The sequence below is a fragment of the Gymnoscopelus braueri genome (assembly GCF_963280865.1).
Source record: "Gymnoscopelus braueri genome assembly, chromosome: 1".
Taxonomy (NCBI): Eukaryota; Metazoa; Chordata; class Actinopteri; order Myctophiformes; family Myctophidae; genus Gymnoscopelus; species Gymnoscopelus braueri.
The window spans coordinates 54086653-54099982 of record NC_137603.1 but is presented as its reverse complement, the minus strand read 5'-3'; positions in this window follow the sequence as shown (position 1 = coordinate 54099982).

The following is a 13330-nucleotide window of genomic DNA, read 5'->3' as shown; positions in this document are numbered from 1 at the left end:
AGCTCCAGTGGGGCTCCGGGGGGGAAATGCTCCTCATGGCTTCAAACGCACCTTCCACACACACAACACACAGTGGAGCAGTGCAATGGTTTTTTTTTATATTTGTGAAAGTATGAAATGGGGCTTAATTGGTTAAAACATTTCGTTTGGCATTAGTAAATAAAATAAACAGAGTGATAACACGTTGTTATAGATATTTTTTGATGAGCCTTATTTGGCACAAAACGTTTGATTAAAGCACTAGCTGTGCTGTATCATGGGCAGAAACCTCCTTATTTAAACTTTTTGTGTTTTTTTTTCACGCAAAAATAGCAGATCTACAAGCTCAAAACGCGTCGCCATGTGGCACGTTTTGAACTTGTGGATCTAGATTTTTATTTTCTTTTGAATCCTGAAAAGTAACAGCCCGACAGAGACGATACACATTTCAAGCATTTGCATTCAGACGCCAGTGATAATTAACTGTGCCGTCCACAAGAAGTGATTTTCAGGTCCTCACACAATTTCTCCACGTAAATAAATACATCTGTTAAAAAGCAAAACACTACCTCCAGCAATGTGTTTTTCCATTAAATGTGTAACTTTTTAGTTTTTTTTTCCAATAATCAGATGTTGGAAAGTTTAAGGTTTTATTTTGGTTGCTGACTTGCTGTTGTGTTGTGGACCTCAGTAATAACTTGAAGTAAAAATTAAGTTTCCGTGACTTATAGACATGTCCTAAGAATTTCCAGAGACCTTGTTTGGTTAATGCCTCGGAGCTACGGTACACGTGTTAGGAATTAACGAGTAAATATGCAGCAAAAATGAATGTAAGATGCTACGAGAAGGAGCAGCGAGCCCATGTGCTCATCACGTACGTTAGGAGCAGGCTTTTATTGTGTAATGTCGGAACAGCAAAAGCAACGCAGACCTTGTATGTCCAAAACAATTATGTTTCAGGTTAATGGTAAAAAATAAACAGTTTTTCAGTGCATTCAATGCCGTGTTATTGCCTTGTTAATACGTTTCACTATAAAAACCCACAGACAGACTTCACCACTTTCAGCCACTTTTTCATCATTTTATTTGAATCTTTCAAAAATAACAAACACAGCTGATCCATAAGCTATGCGTCGTGGTGTGATTGCATTGTGAGCTTGTGCATCGGTTAGTTTTGCATGACATTGTCATAACGACAAAGTCCAAAGTAGAGCATTAATTTATGAACATAAAAAGTAAAAAGATGAAATGTGGAGATAAGAGAGGGTTTCGGCCCGACAGCAACGATATAAAACATCCGTATTTACTGTGTGTGACTGGTGCTAATCTCATCACTAATACACCAGCACAGGTGACTAGCGGCTGTGGTGCACCTGCCGCCCCAAAGCCTTTCATTTCACATCTAAAAATTACATGAATAAAATAAATCTGCCATCCCCCCCAAAATGAGTTTTAGGCAATGCGTGTTAAATTTTCATTATAGCTTCTCGCTGAATATTGAGCTTGGAAAAGCCTCCTCTTTGGTGCTCCTATACGGCCACTTGTGATTAGCTGAGGAAACCAGAGCCAGGTAGGTATAGGTTCAGGGGGGGGGGGTTGTTGTGCTGCTTTGGGTGCAGCACAGAGCTGATTGATTGGTGGTGTTGGGCAGGAGGAGATGATTGATTGATTGAGGTTGGTTAGGTGACAAACAAAGCTGCGCCTGGCCCATCAAGGTGCTGCCCTGTCACTGACAATAACCCCTGATTGCCTCCCCTCCGTCCCTCCCATCCCCTTCTCACCTCAACAATTCCTCCCCTGGGAATACACATGCATGTGTGTGCGTGCGTGCGCGCGCACACACACACACACACAAACACACACACACACACCCCCACACACACACACACACACACACACACACACACACACACACACACACACACACACACACACACACAGATGTGTTCATTCAATATACACATGCATTCAGACACACATGAACACAAAGACATATATGCTGTACTGCAGTGTTGATTTCGTCGACTAAAACTATGACGAAAATTTTTCGTCGACTACCTTTTTTCACTGACGAAAACTAAATAAAACTAAGCTACGATGACTAAAAACTAAGACTAAACATATTGACAATTTCGTCAACAAATAAAAACTAGACTGAAATGTTAGTAAGGGACTAGTGGAGAAGAGATCCAGTAGAACTAAAAGACAAGTCATTTTATGTTCGGTTGCGCTCGGACGTTGCACTCTGAAAATAGCAGATCTACAAGCTCACAACGCGTCGCGCTGCGACGCGTTGTGAGCTTGTACATCGGCTATTTTCAGCATGCAACCAAGCCATTACGACGCCATCAAGGCATCGCCACAATACATTTTAGTCGACTAAATCAACTGTAGATTAAGTCGACTAAAACTAGACAAAAACTAAAACATTTCAGATGACTAAAACTAAATGGAATTTTATTCAAAAGACTATGACTAACACTGCTGTACTGTAGGTAGCCTAGATGGGCGACAAATTAAAGGAAAAACCTGAATAACTGAGTGGAGAAACATACATGCAGATGCTTCCGTACAGGCGGACTGCATGATACAATTAAACAATGAACCTCCTATCATGCTCTCTCTATCATGTATAAGATGCTGAGCAGGCCCGTTGACCTCGAGTTTGGATCAATTATGGTAAGAGAATAAGATCTAAGTGATTATGAAAGAGGGTTCATTATTGGGGCACGGATGGCAGGAGCTTCAGTCACGACCACTGCCTCAGCTGGCCTGGTGTCTCGATAGGAGTGACTAATGTAACATCTGCATTTCGATCTATGGGAAAGACATCAGTGGATAGGGTGGGAAATTGTGGTCGAAAGCGCACACAGTCGATGGGGCCGTGATGCCTGTGCATCAGTGCGATATGTAATGAAAAACACAAGAGCAACTCTTTGGCAGGTGACTGAGAATCAAGTCAATGCAGGACGCCATCAGTCTGTCAGCAAGAACGACAACTACATGGAGAGGGATGCTATAGGAGGGTTGCAATGTATAAACCCCTCATTACAAAGACAACAAAGATGATTATTATTATTATTATGGCATGTTCCGAATAGGGGCACAAGGGTTCATGTGGTTAAATTGTCACCCGTCTGGTACATTCAGTACAACAGTACATACATACAACATACATATGCACACACACATACTGTACACACTCATACACAGCATGCACTGTACCCGCAGACACGTAAATACATATACACCCACTCTCAAGACTGTCTCAGCTCCAAGGAAAGAGTGAGAATGAGACAGATCGTTAACCTTCACCTCCTTCAATATCCCCCCCTCTCTCTCTCTCTCTCTCTCTCTCTCTCTCTCACGTTATTTATACTTAGTTTCTTACACAGAAAATAGCCAATCTACAAGCTCACAACGTGTCACAGTCAGTGGTGGAAAAAGTACTCACATTTCTTACTTAAGTAAAAGTATCAATACTGCAGTGTAGAAATACTCTGTTACAAGTAAAAGTCTGGAATTCTAAATGTACTTGAGTAAAAGTACAAAAGTATTGGTATCAAAATGTACTTAAAGTACCATAAGTGTATCAAACTCCCCTCTCACTATGTCTGTCTGTCTGTCTCTCTCTCTTTGTCTCTGTCTGTCTGTCTGTCTCTCTCATTCTCATTCTACTGTTCTCTCTATTATTCACTCAAGCTCTAATGTATTCTGGAACAGATCAATCATAAATAACCGATTGCTGGTGTTTTTTCTTAGATCTCTCCCACACACACTTGGGACATGTGATCGTTGGTACATGTGCGTGCGTGTCTGCGTGTCCTCCTGCAGCCCTTCTCCTGTACACAATCTTATAAGAGCTGTGCAGCCAATGGCCCTGGGCCTCTCACGCATATTATTCATATTACAGTTGATTCTAAAAATTAGTCGCCAGGATATCCCTTTGAGATTGCAGAGATTAGTGAGCTCAACTGCAAATACTTCCCAGATTTGGTTAAAAACAGCACACATGCATCTATTAGCTGGTTAAAACGTTGTTTTTCGATGGTCTCAATCGGATGTTTTAGGGGAGCCAACGGAGAGCGAGGGCGTCGCGATCGCCCCTTTTTATGTCAATAGTTCCCATTATTTCATTATTTTAACCCATTATTTTAAGCCAATTCTACGAAATGTCTTCTAAATCCTAACCGTTTTCGGACAAACCATATGTTGCTATATCAGTGGTGCTCAAACCTTTTCATGTCAAGGACCACCCACAATTACTGTATATGTATTTGGCCGTGGACAGCCATCTCCACATATTTTGTTCCAGGGACCCCCAAAAGCAAAAATTTGAGTTAAAAATGTTCGCTTTAAAAATATATATTCAAAGATTTGCACCAATTTTCACGTTTTTTCTAAAATAGCAGATCTACAAGCTCATAGCGCGGCACGAAGTGACGCGCTATGAGCTTGTAGATCTGCTATTTTTGAATAGCCAAAATATAAAATAACGGTTGAAGTTGTTAAAATCTAAAATGACACGGATGCTTTCCCGGTTTTAATGAAAAAGAAAAAGTACTCAATGCAACTATTATCCTCAGATTCATCTGATAACAACAATTTCTATAATAATTTCATTAGGAAGTTTTTTTTGTGTGTGATCTCCCTTTTTCCATTTCCTTTCTTCCCAGTATAAGTGGTTCAAGGTTTTCATGTTAATGTTCCCTTCTGCTCCTCCGGTGTTTTCCTTCATGTCTGACAGACAGCCTGTCGGCCCCGGGGGGCTCGGCTCTTCTCTTCCGCCGGTCGTGGGCCGCCCGGCCCGGCTCTGCTCGGCTCGGTCTCGGCTGGCATGGTCTGCAACCCCACCGCACACATATTTTGGTTGGCGTCCCACACGTTTCCTATCTGGTGGGCATCGCAGCCAGCCAGGCCCAGGCTCTGTTCTCTCTCTCTGCTCTCTCTCTAATTGCTAAAGCTTTGCGCGTCTGAGGCGCTTGCTGCTTATTTGTATGTTTGTTTGGCTCCCCCCGGCCGAGCTATTGGTAATCTATTCTCCCCTTCTTAGCAGGAGGAAACTCAGGCAGCCCTGTCTGTGTCTCAGGAATCATTGAGCTGGCAAGCCGGGGTTTGCTGGTGCATTATCATGCTGGGTTAGATGTGGAGAGAGACACACACACACACACTTGGCTGGCTTTTTCCTTGATTGCTGCTAAAGACAGAGATGGCTCTTTAACCTGTTAAGACCGGGAAAGAATCTGTGTAATTTTTTTGATTTCTTTTGGCTATTCAAAAATAGCAGATATACAATCTCGTAGCGCGGCACCGAGTGACACAGACGCGCTACGAGCTTGTAGCAAAAATCTGTGCAAATCTTTTATATATATATATATATATATATATATATATATATATATATATATATATATATATACATTTTTAACTCAAATCTTTGCTTCTGGGGGTCCCTGGAACAAAATATTTTGTGATGGGGGGGCGGACAAATATCATTTTTGGGGGTCCTTGACATGAAAAAAGTTTGAGAACCACTGATATTATAGCAACATAAGTTCTTTTTTTTTAAACTGTTAGGATTTAGAAGACATTTGACAATTTGAGTTAAAACATTTTTGTAAAACTAATTTTCACGATTTTAGAAGAAAATAGCAGATCTACAAGCTCGTATGAGCTTTTATATCTGCTATTTTTTTTTTTTTTAATTTAAATTTTTATCCCGCGATTTTGTAACCCTATTTTTTACACCCAGTGCCAATTGTCTATGTAATCCTGGGCACTACCTTCCCTCTGCCAACCTAGGGAGGCCAGGGCCGAGCTCATGCCTCCTTCAATGCATGAGAGCCAACTGACCTTCTTTTCACCTGACAGGGGAGAGTTTCCCTGGTTGGACGTAGCGCGTGGAAGGAACACGTTATTCCAACCAGTTCCCTTCCCCTCCATCAGGCGCCCCGGCTGGCCAGGGGGAGGCAGTATAGTGACCAGGATTACTGCATGTTTTTGTGAGGGTACCTACCCTAGGAGACACAGGGAGAACATGCAAACTCCACACAGAAAGGCCCTTTCGCCAACCCCACCTAGGGTATGGGCACTGATGACGCGGAGGAGAGAACACGCCCCCAGCGCCCACAGCGTCCCCTGCGGGAATCGAACCCAGGACCTTCTAGCTGTGAGGCGACAGCACTACCGACTGTGCCACCGTGCCCCCTATATCTGCTATTTTTTAATAGCCAAAGAAATAAAAAAATGATACACTAGATGCGTTCCCGGTCTTAATGGGTTAACTTCTGTTGGGAGCCAAGGGCTTCCATATAGGAACTTGTAAACGCTTTAGTCGAGTAAAAGACACAAATGGAAAGACACGAGAAGCTGTGTTCTTCCCGCTTAACCAGAGATTATGTGTCCATGTTCAGTCATTGTTATTTACACGTTACATGGCTGTGTGTAAGAAACAATGATCCGTATTATTTTGCGTTCGCTGCTATCGAGAGATTAGAGTTTCTTATCCCGTGCATGGGGTGAAATACACGGGTAATCTGAGAGGAGATCAAGTGTGCAAAGAGCAGATTCTGACAGTAATCCATCTTTGAATAACAAGTCAACTGACAACACAAACAATAAGGCGACATCAGAGGTGTTGTTTGATTCTCTCTCTCTCTCTCTCTCTCTCTCTCTCTCTCTCTGTCCCTCTCTCAAACATTTCACTGGGTCTTAACTCTGTCCACATGCTTATAACAGCTGGCTTTATCCTGACCTGTGGTGGCTTCATACAACCGGTGTGGTCCCACCAGTTGTATGGTGGAAATAATGGTGTTGTTCATTGGTATATCTGACTGTACAATTATACATATACTGTAATTCATGTGTTGCAAACTGGTGGGATTACAAGATGTGAAGTAAAGCAACTAATCACCCACGTCCTGTGTCTGTCTCTCTCCGTCTCTGTCTCTCTCCGTCTCTGTCTGTGTCTGTGTCTCTGTCTCTGTCTGTGTCTCTGTCTCTTTCTGTCTGTGTCTCTGTCTCTATCTGTATGTCTCTGCCTGTGTCTCTGTCTCTCTCTGTATGTCTCTGTATGTGTGTCTGTCTCTAACTGTATGTCTCTGGCTGTGCTGTCTCTCTCTGTATGTCTCTGTCTGTATATCTCTGTCTGTGTCTGTGTCTCTGTCTCTATCTGTATGTCTCTGTCTGTGTGTCTGTCTGTCTCTGTCTCGCTCTCTCTCTATGTCTGTTAATCTCTGTCTCTCTCTGTCTCTGTCTATCTATGTATCTGTCTCTCTCTATCTCTGTCTCTCTGTCTCAGTTTATCTCTGTATGTCTCTCTCGCTCTCTCTCTGTCTGTGTCTATCTCTGTATGTGTCTGGGTCTTTCTCTGTCTCTGTGTCTCTTTTAAACTCAACAGGTTTTCATCTGCCTGTGAGAAAGAGTTCCACCTCTCCTGGCACCATGTGACCTGCACCACGATGTCCATCCGCATCCCAGAGACCCCAGAGAGCGTACAGTACGGTAAGGTGGTCCCTATAAGACCCCGGGGCGTATGGTTAGACGGTCCCTACAGTGGCATTGATCAGCCTCCCCCTATGTGTAAGAACAGGGGAGGCCGCGAGGTGAAGCCACTGAGTAATCTACTAATGCATTAACCTCCTTAACTATCAGCCCAGCTGATATCTGAGTGTCACAATTAAGCGCGAGAGAGGCCTGAGCAGATTGCGGCGGTATTATAGATCACAACCAAAGCATATTGCCGTTAGATTAACCCTTTAAGACCGGGAAAGCATCATTTAAGATTTCTTTGGCTATTTAAAAATGGCAGATCTACAAGCTCATAGCTATGAGCTTGTAGATCTGCTATTTTCTGAAAAATCTTAAAAATGTGTGCAAATATTTCAATATATATATTTTTAAAGGGGACATATTTGACTCAAATCTTTGCTTCTGGGGGTCCCTATTACAAAATATTTTTAGATGGGGGTCCGCGACCAAATTCATATAATTTTGGGGGTCCTTGACATGAAAAAGTTTAAGAACCACTGATACAGAAACATACGTTTTTCAAAAAACTGTAGGATATAGAAGACATTTTGTAGAATCCCCGGAAGCAAAGATTTGAGTTACCAATGTTCACTTTTAAAAATGCATATTCAAAGATTTGCAAAAATAAAATCACGATTGTTCCCAAAAATAGCAGATATACAAGTTGCGCTATGAGCTTGTAGATCTGCTATTTTTGAATAGCCAAAGAAATCTTAAAATGACACAGATGCGTTCCCGGTCTTAATGGGTTAATGTCATCGCATACTAAAGGGGGGAGGGGGGGTGGGGGGTCTGATACACGGTCCCCAGCACGACAAATGTGAAATATGTGTAATAAGTGCATAATTATGACATCTGTTACATCTCGTTGGCACTTCTCTGTGTGATATTAACTGTAAGGTTAGCGGGTGTAAGTACGTGTTAATGCTATGATGATAGCATGTTTAATTGAAATATGACTGGGGCGTGTAATGAAGATTAAATTAAGCCCCGGGATAATCGTCCGACGCGATAGATAATTGAGTTGCAATCCTCCATGCAGCGATGAAGAATAGCTCTGGGAGAGGAAAAAGGAAGAAGTAATAATCACAGTCCTTTTCCTAGTGAGGAATAACCTTATTTCACCATGGCCGGGGGAGGGGGGGGGGGGTGTTATAATTTCAGCACTCAGATTAAGAAGTGATTAATCAAAGCTGTAATCCACAATTTGACTGGAATCAGAATGACATATGTCTGTTTTATGTCATTTTCTTTTCTATTCCTGTTTCTCTCTCTCTCTCCCCTCTGCATGGGACCTACAGTATTGCGTCACAAGCGAAGTGTTGTTGCTGGGGTTTTTTTGTTTAGTTTTTTCTCCTCTTTTTTTCCAGAGATCTCTAATTTCTCTATTAACTGGTGCATGGCTTGATGATGTTTTCTAAAAAACTTTTCAAAATGATCTCTCTCTCTCTTTCTTCGGTCTGCCAGCCCCAACCAGGCCATCAAAAAAAAACTTTTTATATGTAAAAGTGTAATATTAAATAACTCAACTCATACCCTTCTTTTGACCCAGAAATATTTGCAATCCAACATTTTTAAACATGTTGCACAAAATACTAACTAGCATCTTTGGGTCATTATATTGTCTTAATTTTTCAAGATTTTTCAAGGTTAAAACAATTGCCTAAATAGCTGATCTACAAGCTCACTACGCTTGTATGTTGTGAGCTTGTAGATCGGCTATTTTCGCATTTCAGCGTACGATAAGTATCTAGGTGGTTAACGTGTGTGTGTGTGTGTGTGTGCGTGGGGGGGGGGGGTGCGTATGCGTGCGTGCGCATGTGTGCGGGTCTCAGCTTGTGCTAGATGTAAGAAGGGGGGGGGGCTCCAAGGAAAAAAGGTTGAGAACCACTGATTTGAGTATATATTTCTGCGACTGACATCTTCTGACTCTGTCCTGATACGGTAAACACGACTCAAGGAGGTCAAGACAAAGCAGACACTGTATCACCTCAGTCTGTCACAGTGTGACAATAGACATATCACACATGTCATGCATGCACTCATATTCACACGTACACATGCTGTTACAGTACGTGCAGATACCAGTTAACCCCAGTTTGTCATAGGCTCACATTCCAACCATAGCCATGTCACATTTTACATACATACATACATACATACATATATGCTCAAATATTTGCTCATACACACATGTACAGGCACATAAAGACACGCACGCACACGTACGCACACACAATGAGTCAAACCATCCTTCTTTTTTTTTTAAAGGTCGAGTCTGATGTCGGCATTGTGTCAATAGAGGCAGATATGTAAGTGCAGAGCAGCAGCATTGGTAATGATGCTGTCCAGTCATTAATCACGGGGCTCTAGAAAAAACAAGAGGGTTCACTCCATGGCAGAGTCGGCCCGGCCCTGGGACGGAGATTAGAGGGTCTAATGAAAGCAAAACAAAAGCTGGACATGTGAAATTTATTGGCACATTTAGAAAAGCTAACCCCCAAGAAGGACACTGCCACCAATAATCATTTCAGAATCCCCAGTCAAGTGCCGTTTCCTCCGGCCAGATGCAATCTGTGAGAGGGGATATTTGTGGAAGGGGCTGAACAAACACAGATTGGCCAGTATCTCCATCTTTCCCAGCGCGCTGAGGGAAGGCAGGCGCTCTCTGAGCCCCCCCCCCCCCATGTCAGTTCACTGGCTGGGAATGACACCTCCTGGCTCCTCCTATGCATGGGAAGTGTCCTGTGTACTGTGTACTATAGGGGTCCTCAAGGTTTCTTTCAGGCCAAGGACCACTTAGCTGAGAGACAGATGAAGCAGGGACCCCCCCCCACTACATATTGTATAAAAATGTGTTGCAGACTACACCAAACCACTTTGGACTCCGATCCACAAATTATTTAAGTGATGAATACACTATTAGATATGATGCAAAGGATGCCAAAGAGCTAAAGACATACAAACTAGAAAAAGTTCTCAGAGCACAGGTGGCGCTATAATAGGCCAATGTGAAAAGGGTGCCATTTATTCTTAGGCCTTTCACGACAATCGGACACTGCATTCATGATTTGAGGCATTTTGTTCCAAAAATTTGTTTTGCTAAATTAGACCGGCTGGTGGCGCTATAACAGGCCAATGTGAAAAGGGTGGCATTTCTTCCTCGGCCTAGTGGGAATGTGCGTGTGAAATTTCACGGAAATCGCAAGCTACGTGCATAATTTGAGGCATTTTGTTCAAAACGGAGGAATATGGGAAATCGGACAGATCCGTGTTGATCACTTGACTATAGAGATACTGTGTACTGATTTGCATGACGTTTGGTTAAAATCTGTAGGAGTAATATAAAAAATCACACCCTGTGTGAAGTGGGCGGTGTCTTGCTAGCTAATCACAATACTGAATGGAGTCAACCAATCATGTACAAAAGATAAATACATTTATTGAAACACTCTTTATGATGGACGAAACCATAACTTAAAAAAAAAAAAATATGTTTTTTTTAAAGTTATGGTTTCTTATATAGGGCTATGCACATGTGTCATGTGACACTGGCCAATCACAGTCCTGAATAGATTGTGATTGGCCAATCACGGTGCAGGGTTAGGCGGGGTACATTTTTGGCCAATCACAGCGCAGGATAATTGTACAAATTTCCAAACCTCACTTATAGGGGCGGTTTCACCGCCCCAAAAAATGGGTTTTGCACAAATCTGCCTCCTGGTGGCGCTATTACAGGCCCATGTGAAAAATTTGGGGCAGAGGTTCTGAATTGGCATCCAGGGAGTGTGTGTGCACAGTTTCGCAGCGACCGGGCCAACGGTGCCGGAGACTAGCTGCTAACGGACGGACAGGACACACGGACGGACGGACAGACAGGGGGTAAAACATATTCTCTCACCATGCCTTTCGGCCTGGCGGAGACAATAAACAAAAGCATACAGGAGAAAGCAGTGGGGCACATACTCATTTCTATAATCTGTACATCGGCAGCACATTTTCTGAATAGGACAGGTAAAGTATTTCCTGGTTCTAGTTTGCTTAGAACGGAGTGGTACAGATTACCTGACAAACACGTGTGTGTACACGTATTGTTTTCACAACACTGTGATGCTTGAGCACAATGATCTCTACCGTGGTTTAGAATTGAGACCCAGATGTTGCACTGGGTCGTGAGATCACGGAGGCACATACTGTGTACAAGTACTATATAGTTATTTACCCATGGCCATGACCCTGTCACAACATCTGGCAACCAACTTCTGAGCCTGCCAACCCAAGTGGGTGAGAAACACCGCTTCAGGCATCCTCCTAATGAACTACAGAGCATAGAAACGTAACCACTTGAACCCCGGCATCCATATTCTGGGGGGAACATCGGTCAAAAATAGCTAGATCTACAAGCTCACAAAGCGGCACGTTGCGACGCGTTGTAGGTCGGCTGTTTTCGGCGCACTACGCCGTTAAACGACAAAGTATACATTAACCTTAACCTTAACATTAACCAAAGACTTGTCTCGTCGCAAATCTTTGGTCTGAACCTTAAAGGGATAGTTCGTTTTTTGTTTTTGTCGCATTCCTAAGCCAATAATTTGATGACCAGCGGACCGGTAGGCAGCAGTTCCGTTAGGAGACACAAAGGAGACTCTTTGTGTCTCCTACCGGAACCGCTGCTGGTCATCAAATTATTGGCTTAGGAATGCAACAAAAACAAAAAAATATCCATGAATTCAAGTCTCCATGGGGTGACTAATCGATAGGAAAAAAAGTCATTTTGGGGGCGAACTATCCCTTTAAGCTTTCTTCAGAATACGACACACTGTGTAGTGAGTGCTTTTTTTTTAATTCTTCCAGGAAATTGGAAAATAAACATATAAACATAACGGCCGTAGAGTAAAAAATGGCGAAGCAGCTGAGGGCATTAGGATGAGATAGACATGGTGAGCCCGGGCCTAATGGGAAGTTGTGTCTAATGTGTACCACATGCACTGGGCCGCAAGGAAGAGGAAATGCTACTTAAAATGGCCATTGTTCTAATTCCAAGCCAATCTGGAAGATAATGACAGCGGCCCGTCGATAGCAGACAGTCGATTCGAGGATAACTTCTTTCTTTTCTCTGTATCCTTCCCCTTTTCTGAGGAGCTGCCATTATGCACAGAGGGATTAGCCGTTTTTGACGCGCAGATTGCATCCTTTGGTATTGTGTGTGTTTATGATTTTAATCTTTGAGAATGGCTGGTGTGGGAAAAAAAACGAAGAAGATAATCAATAGGTCTAATTAATGCATGACCATAACATACAAGACAGCTGGCTGAGATAGCGGGGGTGGATTTATGTGTGTCCAGTGTAGCCTGGCTGCATTTTGGTTCAATAAAGGCACGCCAGGACTGTTTTAACCCGTTTAGACCGGGAAAGAATCTGTGTCATTTTTTTTTCTTTGGGCTATTCAAAACTACCTGATCTGCAAGCTCGCAGCGCGGCTTGTAGATCTGCTATTTTTGAAAAATCATGAAAATGTGCGCAAATCTTTGATTTATATATATATATTTTTTTTTAAAGCAAACATTTGTAACTCAAATCTTCTGCTTCTGGGGGTTCTTACAAATGTCTTCTAAATCCTAACAGTTTTCAGAAAAACGTATGTTGCTTTAATATCAGTGGTTCTCAAACTTTTTCATGTCAAGGACCACCCAGAATTATGAATTTGGCCGCGACCCCCATCTCAAAATATTTTGTTCCAGGGACACCCATGAAGCAAAGATTTGAGTTACAAATTTTCCCTTTAAAAAAAAAATATATATATATTCAAATATTCGCACAA